The sequence below is a fragment of the Coptis chinensis genome, chromosome 2, assembly GCF_015680905.1.
Source record: "Coptis chinensis isolate HL-2020 chromosome 2, ASM1568090v1, whole genome shotgun sequence".
In the NCBI taxonomy this organism is placed as follows: domain Eukaryota; kingdom Viridiplantae; phylum Streptophyta; class Magnoliopsida; order Ranunculales; family Ranunculaceae; genus Coptis; species Coptis chinensis.
The window spans coordinates 112,576,449-112,590,564 of NC_141457.1; the positions used below are offsets into that span (position 1 = coordinate 112,576,449).

Below are 14,116 nucleotides of genomic sequence, written 5' to 3' on the forward strand. Positions count from 1 at the left end.
GTGCTAAATCTATATCCAGTATTTGTCCTCGCCAGCAGCATTGGTTCTCCCCATCCTGGCTGCCCAAATAAATGTGGTGCAGCAGAAATCAGCTATCCTTTTGGGATTGGAGGTGGTTGTTACTTGGAAGGCTTCGGAATCACTTGCACAGATCAAAGTGTCCCCTTATTGTCAGGTCCAAACCTTCAACTCATAGAGATCCTTCAAGGAGAACTACTCGTAGACTCTAGTCCATTCCTATCTACTGTTTGCTCAAACAAATCCAAGTGATACCCAATTTATGAATTTGCTCATACAAAGTCCTTACAGAATTTCAAGGCGGAAAAACAAATTTATAGTTCTTGGCTGCAATGTTGGAGGTATTATATTTGACCCAGTTGGCTGCACAGGACGAGGTTGTTGTGAAGCAACCCTTCCTAGAACAGTTAATTCGCAGCTCGAATTTTATACCATTAAATACAACTACAGTCGCTCAGTTTCTAGTCCTTGCAGTTATGGATTTGTCGTTGAAGAAGGAAGTTACATCTTTAACAAAGAAGATGCATTTAAATTCAGTAACCGAACAACAAAATTTACAATGAAACTAACCTGGGCTATAGAGGAACATCATTTTGGTAATGCACTAATGCCAGTGACTTTGTGCGGAAATAACAACTATCCCGAAAGATCTATTTAAAAACCCAGCTATCTTTGCAAATGTTTATCAGGGTATACTGGGAATCCTTATCTCAATGGCTCTCAAGGATGTCAACTTGTCAAGGTGAGTGTGAATCTTGTGTTAGGCTGATGTCATATTATCTTATGTTCTGCATATATGTAAGCAAGACTCTGTACTTGGTTGATAGGCATATATGTTTCCACTAGATTTTTGGACCCGTTCAACGAACGGGGACCGTTTTTATATTATTTTTTTTAATTTTTTTTTTTTTTATTATGTATCAAAAATCTTACTTCCAAACCATATTGAAATTCAGAAAGTAAATTAATTGATCAAATTTCCCATCGCCTAATAATTTGTTAGACTAAAAGGATTTTTTTTTTTTTTTTTTTTATCAATGGGCCTTATAGTGTATTACATATCCAAATTTTGGGCTGTCTTTTAATTATCATTTTTTTAATGGGTTTTATGATAAATGTTGGCTTAATTCTTAGCCCATTAATTAGTATACTTAACATGTGGTCTCACTTTCACCACTTGTATCTCTAATTTCCACACGTGTATTCTCACTCTCACTTTTTTAAGAAAGTAAATGGGTTAACCTATTTATCGAGTATCTATCTTCAATTGACTTTAGCGAATAAGTAAATTCAGTCACTCTTAAAGGTACTTTTATTTTTCTCAATATCCCTTGAACTTGCTTTTGTTTTTTTATAGTTTCCTAATTTTCTATCGTTTGTTCATTGCCAAGTTCATGATAAACGTACTGATGTACATGTAATGTGTAAAGTAAGGTTTTTCATCTGTCATGGAAAAGAAATTCAATGCTGAAATTTATAGGTTGTTGGTGGGTAAATTTATAGGTTTTTCATCTCTTGATTAATTTCTAAAGCATTTATTGTGAATGGCTCTGTGAAGAGTTAAATCTGTCAAAGTATTGACGATTCGAAGTAGTTTATGGTCGGTTTATCTGGCGATGTCCTTGAGTGGTTGTTTATTTTTTTTACTATTCATTAATGATGTGTTCTCATACTTGGGCCGGGTGCCGTTAAATGAATATATATTTTTTTGTTAAAAGACTTGCAACTATTTGTAATTAAATGAATAACATTAGTTCTTTGTAGATGTCTGAAAATTGTTGTGTCAATTCTTTATCGTGTTCCAAGTGATGTGTTATTGTGTCAAATTGTAGCAGCTCTAAGAATCGATCTTTTTCTTCTATTTATGGCTTGGATAGCTCTCTAAGAGTCTGAATATATAGTCATTGCTAAGACAAATCTTCACCCCTTCTAGATTCCAAGTATTTCTACCATATCCCTGAGCAGTACAACTGATGTTGCATTATGTAACAAATTTCACGATACAAAAGAAGCCTCAGCTCCTATCAAAAAAATTGTCGATTCACAATTCAAAATAAGTGCACGTCTTAAGCTTTTTATTTATGGGGTCCTTTCTCATCCAATTCCTATTCTATTCCCATAATTAAAGATTTGGAACTCCTGAAATACATATTATTCAACCAAGAGGAAGCATGACTTCAACATAACGCCATATATATATATATATATATATAAAGTTTCAATGAAATACGCATGTGATAAAGGACTACTTGATATCTTGGTTGGCCCACTTAGCATAAAGAAGGAAAAAAAAATTAGATCAAGATAAAATTATACAAACTTATAGTTCACGACTTCAAGTATCCACATTTAACCTCTTTTAACAAAATCAATATCATTACAGTTGCCTTTGATATAATATAATGGACTACAATATATACTATATATGCTACTATAATATTTAATTTTACAGTTACAGAAACTTGAAGCTAGGATTTTACAGGGATTTTACAGTTGATTTCGCTCTGGCTACTTAATATTACGCCGAATACAACAATTCCGACCTAGGATCAAATACTTCAAATAGAGTTACATGGCCTGGTTACCATATCATAGATGCCACTAATGCGATCAAGTTCACCGTCTCATAACTTATAGTTGGGGACACATGGTTACCTCGGTGGTGTGCCTTATACTAATGGCCTTGTAATTTGAACTTCTAGAGGCCGATTAGGCGTTTACTTTCGATTGTTTTAGGTGCATTCTCACTTATTGCTTACGATATATATAAATGCTTTGTCTTCGCTTAAAACAAATAATAACAAACGCTTTCACATTAACGAAGCCTTTATCTCTAGAGAATTTGATATCTAATCCATTACCTTTATATTATTGCCCATCAATGTCACCTATGTCCGAAGTTTCTCTTGTGCTCATTATGTAATTGAATGTCCTTTCATCTCAAGTTTTGTTCTTGCCCTTTTTAATGATTATTGTCGCTAAGTTCACTTAAATTGTTTATACTCTTCTCTTCTTCTCATGCTTTCTTTTGCTTTCCAAATTCTATCGTATTCTTAATTTTCTTAATGCAAAGAAAAATTCTTAAAAGCTGCTATGTTTTGTGCAACCATTTCCTTCTTGTTCTTCTTTCCCTTAAAATGCATCAAAATTTGCTTGTGACTTCTTCACCTTTGACACAAACATATCAATAATTGCATGCCATGTAAACAATTCCAATTTTGTTTTGAGATCATATATATACATGTAGCATTTAGAGCATTCCATGATTATCGGGGAAAAAAAAAAATAGTGCACTCATATCATCGGAAAACGCGACTAAGATCTGTCAAGATACTATTGGCAAGTATATAGAATTCACAAAAATAAGTTCCGGATAGTTATCACTTAAGAGGTCTCTAATACGATAGAAGCCTTGTTGATAATTTACAATACAATTATAAGTACCGACCTACTATTACCAACACTAAACAGATTGAAGTGTATCGAGAATACTATTAAGAATAGATTCACAACTCCAACTGCCTTCAAAAGTCTTGCTATTGGTCGCATTTATAAGCAATTTATAGTATCCTCTCACATCGTGGGTTGGCAAAGACAACAACTATCACTAACTTTGCATCTTCATGGGCATAAAATCAGCTAGTTGCCAATCATTATCTGCAATGCCAGCCTTTGCTCCTACATCAAGTAATTGATAATAATATAGTTAGCTTCAAGCTACACCTCAACTATTACAATGCATCGTGGAAGTGTATGTTGAGTCTTTCAATCTCCTTTATGCAAAATTCCTTAGAATAATATCCTAAAAGACTATTGCAAGCTAAAAAGCGGAGGACTCAAAGGAGTCTAAAGGAATTCAAACCCTCACCAATGGAGTATACATACAAATAAACACATTCATATCCATATGTAGAGATATAACATGCCCAACTTACCAACTTTTGTGTCCGACGCTAAAGATTGAAACACCGTAGCATCATGTACTTGAGAAGCAAAGCTGACCAACTCGTAAGACTTCCCTGCCATTATTCTCAAGTTAAAACCCACAAATTCAAGCAAAAAAAAAAAAAAAAAAAAAAAAAAAAAAAAAAAAAAAAAACAATAACAACAACAAACGATATAATCTTACCTGATAAAGTCTCAAAGCTAGCAAAATTTCCATTCCTTTGCAACTTAAGTGTTATCTCTTGCCCATCAAGATCAATATTCTGAAAAAACCGTACCAAAGCTCCTTATTCACATTAGTTTAAAAAAAAAAAAAAAAATAAAAAAATGGAGAATTAATAAATGGGAAGACATAATTACTTGATTAACTGGCCATTGAATAAGCCAAAGCTCCTTATTATTAGTCATTGAAGATATATCTAAAAGTGGGTCCTTATCATCCTCTTCAAATTGTGGTGCATTCAGTTTTTTTGCCATTTGATCTACTTCGGACTGATAATTTACAATACAATATAAGTACCAGCCACTATTACCAACACTAAACAGATTGAAGTGTAGCACAATACTATTAAGAATAGATTAACAGCTAGTTGTCAATCGTATCTGCAATAGCAGTTCCTTTGCTCCCGTATCAAGTAATTAATAATAATAGAGTCAGCTTCAAGCTACACCTCAACTATTACAATGCATCGTGGAAGTCTATTTCAAGATGAGCACCAAGGTCATATAAAGTCTCAAGATGGGTCATTACAGTAAGCATATAGTTTATTGCCATACTTATCACATTGTGGAAGACCTTGAAAGAATGAAACACTCTAGACATTTCTATTTCATGACTCATGTACATTTTTTATTTATGCTCAGAAAACTGAATCAATGAACCAACAAATTTCTAAAAGTCATACATGAAAATCAATACTGACTACAATAAAGTTACAAATGCATTCTTGTGCACCTATAATGTTGAACATGAGCTAGTTTTGAAGGGTGAAAATGCATGATGTATACTTACCAATGCATACTTGTATAAGTGCTACTACGGCAGTGCGTGTAAACCCACTCATAATGCAATGAAACACCCAAATATAAATAATTAATGCCATGAAACTACAATATTTTTTACCTCAAAATACAATTGTATGGAGATGTTCAAACTCATCTAATAGATTAAGACGTGTCTATTGAACAATCATCATGACCATAAAGTATTCAATATCGAATTTACAAAACTGTCAAACCCATTTCACATGAAAACTCTAAACCCATTTCATTGCATCATGATGAGTTGCACAAACATGATTCTATGGAATATGGACCCAATTTTTTGAGAATCAACTAATTATATACATTTACAATAATAGAAATGAAATAAAAACCCTGTAATCTTCTAGGCTATAGCATTAGCAACTTGAAATAAAAAATATAACGTAGAAAAACTATATAGATAATCACTAAAGAAATACAATCTGTGAGCATAATTACCATACCAACAGGATGATTGGTCACTCCAACTATTCTTCAATTTTGAATCCCTGGTGTGTTATGGTTCGCCTTCTTGGCTTTTGCCACCACAACCTTCATAACTTTCACATGGGGTTACTCAGTTCAACTTTCCCATTGCAAGGTGCATTGTTGTATTTCCTTAGGTTATCTCTAAAGAGTTTTAAGAAATATATCTAATAAAAAAATAAAAAAATAATTGACATAAGAAACCACTAATGCCTAGCACGCATAGAATGACTAAGACTAAGACTAAGACTAAGCAAAGTCAAATACATATAAAAGCGAGGACAAAAATGCTTTGGTACAAGATTTATGCACAAACAAGCAAGCAAATATTAAGTTTTAATATCCAAGTGTCTACTTAAAATTCAAAAATCTAAATACCCAATATAATATGGCCGGGCTTGTTAAATTTATTTGGAAACTTTATTTTCATAGCCTGGACATCATTATGTTACCGACAACAGGATCTCTTTTTTGCATGTTTCCAAATGTGTTGACTTAAGGAAAAAAAATATAAAAGTAAAAGACTATGCATTCTACGCATATAGCTATGTTAGAAATTTACAAATAACCACGAAACTATTATTGTGTAGCTTTGTTAAGCACAAACAATATCTTGCACAACACGCACTATCAACATAAATAGCAGACCAATGAATTGTGCATGATAATAATTAATAAGTTTGTTAAATCTCCACTGTGTCATTCAATGTACACCCTAAATTTGACATGTTTACACCTTAATATGTCTTTTGGTTCAAAGGTATATTTGAGTCACTAAATTACTTTTAGGTTACTTTTGCTTCAACAGTAAATATGACATGATAATAGTACTAGCAACTTTTTATGCATTGCATAGGTAGGTTCGGATTCAAGACAAAGAAATGCTCAAGTCTTGAAAAGTGTATGCCAAAGTTTCATGCAGATTTGCTCTTGAAATTTGAAGTAATCAACAGCTTAACAGTGCATCAAATAGAATCTTAGAGCCATTATATACTATATAGTTTCAACTTTTTTTACTTTTGAAAATGCAAAACCATAAGTTTTAACACCAAGGTAGATTGAGTTGCTTGCTCAGATTAAATTATGAGAATGGGTTGGAGAAGCTTGAATTTAGTATGACACATAAATTATTTATATTACTTTAGAAGAAAAAAAATGAATTTTGAATGATAAGAGTTGATATGTGAGCATAGGTATTCTGACTGTTGGAAGTTAGGCCATAATAGTTGGTCACAGATCACGCCACTGGTAAGATACATTTCTTGATAATCTTTTCATAATAATATATGTTTCTCTGACTATACTCCTAATTAAATGCTATTAGTTTTATTTTACTTTTAATCAGTAACAATAGATATGGATTCCACCACAACTTGAGCCTCAAAAAGTGTAAGGAGATAGAAGTGAATGTGAAGATGGATTCAAAGATTGAGGGTACATGTGCTAAAGGCACTGCATCCTTATGTCCAAGTACTCTCACACTTTCTCGCTCACTATAAACTTTCTCAAATCTTTTCAATGTCGGTAGGTTTTTTCTCCCTCTTCAAAACCCACTAATTTTCACATCTATATGTCTTAGATAAACAAAAGTTTTGATTTTTATTATGATTATTATTTCTTTTTGTGACTGAACTTTGAGTACAATGGAAGTGCAATTGGAATATATTAACTTTTATACTTTATTCTCCTCCGATTATACTTTATTTTATTAATTTTCCTTTAACTAAATGTGTTATTAGTTAAGCAAGGGTATTTTGTGATAGGGGCAACACCAAAATCAGTTTTGGAGCTAATAATGAATGTGAAGGATCTAACAATAGCTCATTGAAGAGTCACTTATAGGTTAGGTTCTTCGAAGAAACCTTCTTTGATTTCAAATGGATATCTCATTCTTCCTTTGGGTGGTAAGTCTTTTATAAGTGGTTTTATAGAAAAACATATAATAAGTGAGGGAACGTACTACTTAGCGAATGAACTTATTGTATTTTTTTATATATAAATATATGCTCATGGTAATTATCTAAGTAGTGCTTCTATATTTTATGTGAAGTGAACGATCTTAAATATGAGATGATCGTAACACAATATATAAGATTCGCGATTCTGGCAATCCAATCTTCCGTGTGTAAGGTGGAAGCAAGTTATTTACTAGAGCAAATATGGTCTGGAGGTCAATCCGGGGAAAGTGTTCGGATCAATTTTTCATGTTAAGCTATATGAATTGTGAGTGCTTTGTACGAAGTCCATAAATTATAGGGTCAAATTTTGTTACTATTGGTGTTTTTTATATCATTCTTATGTAGCTAATGTATATAAGAATAGCTAGCTCTCTTAGATATATTTTTTTAGACATACCAATAAGTTGTAAACTGTCATCCATTTAGGGAGGACATCCAATGATATATAATGGAGATGCAAGATATTGTTATTGCTTAACAATTAAATACAATAATAGCTTTGTGGCGTACTCTTACCTAGACCAATCTATCATGAGGCTTTTGGAGTCATGTTCTTATGGAAACGTGATGGCCTTTCTTCTTTGCTCTTTATTATAATTAGGCCACTCTTTACTTTGCCTCGGTCCACTAAGGAAATTAAGTTAACTAGATAAATGGCGAGAACAAGGATTCAAACTAAAAGTAGTGCAACACACTCTTTGTAATATTCTTGATCGAATTTATGTAGTTTCACCGTCTGATATTTTGATAGGAAGCTAACTCGAGGTATTTATATTTTTCAATTGTAGTGATGTGCTCATTAAGAACCGGAAGGGTTCTCACTTTCAATGCTTTGCCAACACAAAGAGCTTTATTGCTACTTGGCCTTAGGATATGGGTTTTCAGGTAACATGCCTCTAATAATGCATGTTCTATTTACTTGATCGATCGTGTAGATGTGTAGTTTCTCATGGAGTACAATTTAATCTCACTAATGCCTAGAATATGTTCAATGTAGTATTGTAGTAAGATACTTAGGAATTATTCATTTGAATTTATTTTGCATTTTGAAAATTCATTGCTATTGCTTTTTATATGTAGTCAAAAATGCATTCCAAGTATTACACCTTTCAAAAAAACAATATCATGTAACAAAGTTATATAACATTCAGATTGCCTTGAGTGTAACTGATTGGTAACTTTTCAAGAGTGAACTACATTTTTTTGGAGTCTGTTTGTGAAGTTTTGGGGTCTTGAAGGTGTCTGGTGGCTCACTGGGCAAAGCGTTAGGGGATGGGCCAATTCCCATTTCTATCTAGGAAAGAGGGATTAAGGGGTTTCAGGTTAAAAGGTAAGTTTTTAGGGTTGTAGGTCATAGCTTGAGTAGATTATATTTGACGAAACTTTTTGCTAATAACTCTAATATTAGTTACCAAAGAAAGTCAAGACATGGTGAAACTTCACGAATATTTTTATTCTTGGTCAATATAGATATGTTTTTCATTTGTAAATTTCTAATATAGTTATACGCGCAAAATGTATAGTCTTTTACTTTTACATTTTTTTTCCTTGAGTCAACACATTTGGAAACATACAAAGAAGAGACCCTATTGTCGCTAACATAATGATGTCCAATATGAAGATAAAGTTTCCAACTAAATTTAACAAGCCCGACCATATTATAATTGGTATTTAGATTTTTGAATTTTAAGCAGACCCTTGGATATTAAGACTTAATACTTGCTTGCAGTTGTGCATCGTACTGTACCAAAGCATTTTTGTCCTCGCTTTTACATGTATTTGACATTGCTAAGTCTTAGTCATTCTATGTGTGCTAGGTATTAGTGGTTTCTTATGTCAATTATTTATTTATTTTTTATTACATATATTTCATAAAACTCTTTAGAGGATAACCTAAGGAAATACAACAATGCACCCGGCAATGGGAAAGTTGAACTGTAACCCCAAATGAAAGTTATGAAGGCTCGTGGCAAAGGTCAAGAAGACAAACCATAACACAAAAGGGGATTCAAATTTGAAGAATAGTTGGAGTGACCAAGCTTCCCGCTGGTATGGTCATTATGCTCACTATTTGTATTTCTTTTTAGTGATTATTTATATAGTATTTCTACGTTATATTTTTTATTTCAAGTTGCTAATGCTATAGCCTAGAAAATTACAAGGTATTTCTTTAGTGATTCAAGTTGCTAATACTTTTCTTGGAGTGTAAACTTCAATGCTACAATGGTATTTTCCCCATTTGAAAAATAATTTGGACACAATGGTATGCTTGATGCCTCACCACATTAGTATACCCTTGCGGTTTTTATGATGTCAATTACTATGAAATTTTATTTGGCAACCATTGTATAGATTTGCTGACATAGTCATGGACCTCAAACAGATTGTTGTCACACCTGCACGGTGTTTTCATTTCTATTATTATAAATGTATATAATTAGTTGATTCTCGAAAAATTGGGTACATACTCCATAGAATCATGTTTGTGCAACTCTAACATTGAATCATGTTCACCAAATTGAGGAAACGACATGCATTGAAAAATCTTATTGGATTTAGAGTACACATGGAATAGAGTGCAACATTAAATCTATATGCCAACATTAAATCTTTTGGTTAGGTTGCCAAATATTCCTAGAACTAGATAGATATTAGCATACAAACCGGCAGCTTAGGGAGCTAGGAGGTACTTATATTCCTTGACATAATCACTTTTGAGTTTGGTAGATTGAATATTCATATATGTTTTGATTAAATATTTAAGCAATGGACTGCCATAGGCACAATTATTAAACTCGAGTGTGCAGTTAGTTAGTTAGGTACTAATACATTACGCATACATTCTATTCATTCTTTAGGATAAATGATTCCATATCTGAAGAAAGAGGAAGTGTTAAGCTTGCATACATGGAAGTTACAACACCGAAGGTGAACATATTGTTGGTTTTAGGATAAATGAACTACTAGGTTTGGTACACTCTATTTAATTCATTAGGATATATGATGCATGACTGAAAAAAGAGGAAGTAATTGGTTTGCCTACATAGAAGTTACACACCAATATGAAGTTAAGTACCATGAGAGCGACTAGATTTTAGTAGAGAAGTATGAAGTTTGTTCAACATAATGAATTAATTACACTACATTTTGTTGAGTGGTGAATGTTTTAATCAACCTAAACCTTTTGAAGCCTTAATTGTCGAAAGGGTGAAAATGTTAACTTTTGATGGTGATGAAGATACATATATGATGCATTTTGTATTATTTTTTTCTTCACGGTGTTTGACAACTTCAGTGCTAATGATGTAGTCAGCCGATGGGGAAAGGTTAGGCTTGATATGGGATAATGCATATGCATATATGCATCTTAAGTTACCTTAATGTGATGATTGTTTACATTACCATGTTCTTAACCTCGAATAGTGTCAAATTTTGGTGGTTTTAAGTAAGCTAATGTAGATTAATGTGATGGTTTCCCTATTATGTGGTTCAAGAATAGAACCAATGATGTTAAGTTTAGTTGGTACAAAGAAATAGATGATTAAGATTGTGGTAAAAAACATGCATTGATTTAAACAAATAGCATATTAGTAAAAAACAAAATCCGTGCTCACTGGATGTGGTTGCATTGACATACTCTCCCCATTAGGTTTGTAAGATATAAAAATAAATAAATAAATAAATAAAAATTGATGTATTGTGTAATGCGTGCTCTGTGCAGTCTGCCTGACATTTTTGTACGAAAGCAACATACTTGGTTGTGGGTTGAAGAGATGCACATCATCACAAGGATTCTCTATTTCAGCATTTTTGTTAAGCCTTTAATAGTACAACAACACATCAACAATAAGTAAAGTGATTCTCATGACAATGGAATACGCTGTTTGAAAATATTGATGCATGCTACAAGGAGTGCTAATTGGAATGTTTTGGATCATGGGTTGAAGGTATGTCTATGAGGAGCTTTTTTTTTATTTAATTTTCTATTTTAAATAAGACAAATGAAGTTGACAGGAAATTTCACCTCAAAAGTGTGGCATATTTACCCTATTTTCTTTATATTTGTGAGAAGTGCATACTACGTCAGTTCAACGATCAGGTAAGCTTACTCCTATAGCAATGCTTTAATTGCTGATTGGTTTACACAGTCAGGTAAGCTTACTCCTATAGCAATGCTTTAATTGTTGATTGGTTTACACACTAACGTCCACGCCCTCCCTTACCAGTTGGGCTAACCTGTTGGGTGTTTTTTTTTTGGTATATCAATGGGGGTTGTAGATAAAAAGACCCAAATAAATATAGTTTTTGACTTTTTACTATAATTTCAGATACTTATTTTACATTTCTCCTAATTAATGTAGCAAGCCCAGCCAAGTTATAGTTACCCGGATGATCAACAAAGATGGTGACAGGAAAGAGAAAATTTCACCTAGCAAATTACAGGTGGTTATGAAATAAGGTATGCTTCAATATATAACTATTCTGTTAGAAGTATGTACTCATCTAAAGAGTTTCAGTTATGAATATATGTGGTGTTATTTGTCATGGCAATGGAGCATGGTACTTAACTTTGAAAGCGTGGATTAATTCTAATGACTATACGGAAAAGAGCATGCCAAAGCATTATAGATAGAATAAACACGGAGAGTGGGAGAAACTATAGAGCTGATTTTTTGGAGAGGGGTAAATTTTAGAGCTTATTCTACTGTATTTCATGTAATTTTTTAGTGTTAATAAGCCACTCATATTTCTAAAGATTATAGGGTTGAGGTCTTCCTTTTATTGTGTATTAATGTGGAAAACTACTGTCTATTGAATGTTGCTAATGGCTATAGTGATGTAGGTATGGTCATAAAGTATGGAAAGTATCTTGATGAGTAGGAAACATATCCAAGGGTCAACTGTGTTCTTGGCAGTACATGAGCAACACATTCAGCAGGTAAATACAATTAAGAAAGCTAATTTTCCTTTTTCAATTTTTTAATTTTTTTTTTTTTTTTTATCACTTCGATTCTCCTATTTAGCTCCTATAATTTTCCCTGAATTTTGTATATTGGACGTTGTATAAAATTTTATTAGCGTGACCAAACTTAGCTCCTATAATTTTCCCTGAATTTTGTATATTGGACGTTGTATAAAATTTTATTAGCGTGACCAAACTTGATATTAGAAAATTAATCCAAGCAGTATCCCAATTATTTATGAAGGGTTAAGTACGTCCTTGCACCTCTAATATATATCACCTGTAAGCACACTTATATGCAAGGAAATTCATGTTACTATACAATTAATAGTATGGAATTGATACTAATCATTGTGTTTGATAGTATGCATTTACTTGAAATACATGCATTCCCTTACTATAGTCAAATTATAAGGAGCCCTAATAAATAATAGTCTTTGCATGATATGCATGCATGTTACACTTAATTGATAGGTTGTCAATTCTTTAAATCTCTTTAAATCTATTTGTAGTCTATAGAAAATTAAAAATAGATTAGGGAGATTTAAACAAATCTAGGGAGGTGGTACTAATTATTATTCTATCCAATTTTTTTTTAGAGCCAATCATATTGTTTGAAGTGCATCTTTATGATGTTGCGAACGTAAAGGGAGTTGCCACTGATCTTAGCCACTGCAACACTCCCTCTGAAGTCCTGGAATTTACAGGCCCGTCTGAATTGAGCAACTGTTTGAAAGGTGTAGACGTGGTTGTCATACCCGCAGGTGTTCCAAGAAAACCAGGTATGACCCGTGATGACCTTTTCAACATCAATGCCAACATTGTGAAGACCCTGGTTGAGGCTGTTGCGGACAACTTATAGACCTTTTATAATTTATCATTTATATATATATATATATATATATATATATGGACAGATGAAGAATGCAAAATCTGTAAAGAAACGATAAAAAGTGGTAAACTGACCATATCATCTGAAGGTATATGGAGGGCAGGTTTATTTAACTGGTGAGCCACATTCTCATCGTCAAGAATGGATTTAGCTTTTCTAGCAAGAACTCCCCAAAAGCCATATTTGGATTCATTCAAATTCTTCATTGACGTATACTCATAGGAGGTGGAATCCTATATGCAAAAAGGAATCAATAATAAGATAAAGCATTTCACTATAGTAAAAAGTTCGCTTTATTATCTTAAGAGATCTTCCCTTATTCTTGAGCGTCAGTTGTCACCTTCTTCATAAGTAAGGAAAGCGCTCTTATGCGCGACAACCCAAGATGCTGCAATAATCACTAAGTCATGCCAGTAATAGTCTCTCTAAATTCTACAAGAGAATTCAAAGCTGAAAAAATAACATAGACGCGCATATAATCTATTCCGAAGCAATAATAATATTCTTTTGTAAACCAAAGTTTCTACTCAATTTGTTTTTCCAAGTTTTGACTATACCAGAGAAATAATACTTTCCAACTTTTGTTATGCAGCAATATACACAATAGAGTTTCAGAAGAGGGGTTTACCACACGCTCATATCTTGCTTTTCTTGGATAATGGTGCCAAGCCAAAGACCCCTACTCAGATCAATAAGTTAATATCAGCAGAGCTTCCAAACCCAGAAGATAAAGTTGCATATGAAGCAGTCACACAATTTATGATACATGGGCTCCACTACCAAGTGTAAACACATATCTAGATGTAGACTTTCATCAATTGTGCTAAGATT

The 14,116-nt window shown here is 32.9% G+C and overlaps 1 long non-coding RNA gene across 1 annotated transcript; it reads left to right on the plus strand.

Annotated features, from left to right (window-relative positions):
- The first annotated feature begins 11,180 nt into the window (after positions 1–11,180).
- LOC147520797 (uncharacterized) lies at positions 11,181–13,244 on the plus strand. The gene is made up of 4 exons (XR_015214461.1): positions 11,181–11,377; positions 11,792–11,889; positions 12,274–12,369; positions 13,043–13,244. It is a non-coding gene; the product is annotated as an uncharacterized LOC147520797 (long non-coding RNA).
- The last annotated feature ends 872 nt before the right edge of the window (positions 13,245–14,116 follow it).